Genomic DNA, 1,180 nt, shown 5'->3' on the forward strand with positions numbered 1-1,180 from the left:
CTGGGCAGCATAGTGCTCCCTTGAGGGGGAACCCGGGGCTGACTGCATCTCCACGGAGCACAGCAGTGGCAGTCCCTCGAGTGGGGACCCGGGGCTGACTGCATCTCCACGGAGCACGGCCTGTCTCTTATACACATCTAGATGTGTATAAGAGACAGACTCCAGCCTGGTGACTGAGCGAGACTCTGGCTCAAAAAAAAAAAAAAAAAGAGAAAACCTGTGTTCTACATGCTTTCAGAAATGAATCCAAAGATTCTTTAAGGGTTATCACATTTATGGCCTCACAATAGTAGGATTTCTTACAATGTTTGTGTTTTAATACCTTAAGCCATACCTGCGTCTTTCCCAAGGCTCAGAGATGGCTTCCTGGCTGCACGGAGGAGTCTCTCGGGGCAGACCTGTGGGCTGTGAGGGGCTTTGCCTGTTGGGCCCTCTGTAGGCCTGGATCCTGCCCCAGGCACCTCATACTCAAAGGTCTCTGTTGGGGCCATTATGACCTGCGAGGCTACAACAAGGGGCAAGTGTGAAGAATTCCAAGTCTTTGACCTTAAAGAAAATGTTTCTCTCCTTGAGGCAGAAAGGAATCTAAATGTTATTTTTATGCTTACGAACACAATTTGTTCCAATTCAAAACTAATTGCTGCTCATTCTAGACAATCTAGAGAAGAAACAAGTAGAAAAAGAAAATCATTTGTGTCTCGCCAGCATAGGCAGCACTGGCCACGTGGTATTCCTTCCTTTCCCTAGCGTAGCGTCCACTGTCTGTGTTTAGAGTTAGGCTCACAGTTGTCACTGGTGTTTCTTCCTCCCTTTCCCATGTGTGGCGTCCACTGTCTATGAGTTAGGGTCACAGCTGTCACTTTACGCCTTGATTCGTTCGCTTCACATTATTGTGTGTGCATGTCTCTGCCTTTGTCTTGTGTACATAATACTCCACTGACTTGATATATTCTGTTATTTAACATTTTCTTCCTTTTAATACTTATTTGAATATTTGAAATGGTAAAATTCTTTGCTTTCACAGATAATTCTGGGATAAACTTGCTTTAAAGATATTTTCTTTTTCTGGCCAAGCACAGTGGCTCACACCTGTCATCCCAGCACTTTGGGATGGTGGCGGGCACCCACAGTCCCAGCTACTCGGGAGGCTGAGGCAGGAGAATGGCGTGAACCCGGGAGG

Source organism: Mandrillus leucophaeus, unplaced genomic scaffold, assembly GCF_000951045.1.
Source record: "Mandrillus leucophaeus isolate KB7577 unplaced genomic scaffold, Mleu.le_1.0 Scaffold249, whole genome shotgun sequence".
Lineage (NCBI taxonomy): Eukaryota > Metazoa > Chordata > Mammalia > Primates > Cercopithecidae > Mandrillus > Mandrillus leucophaeus.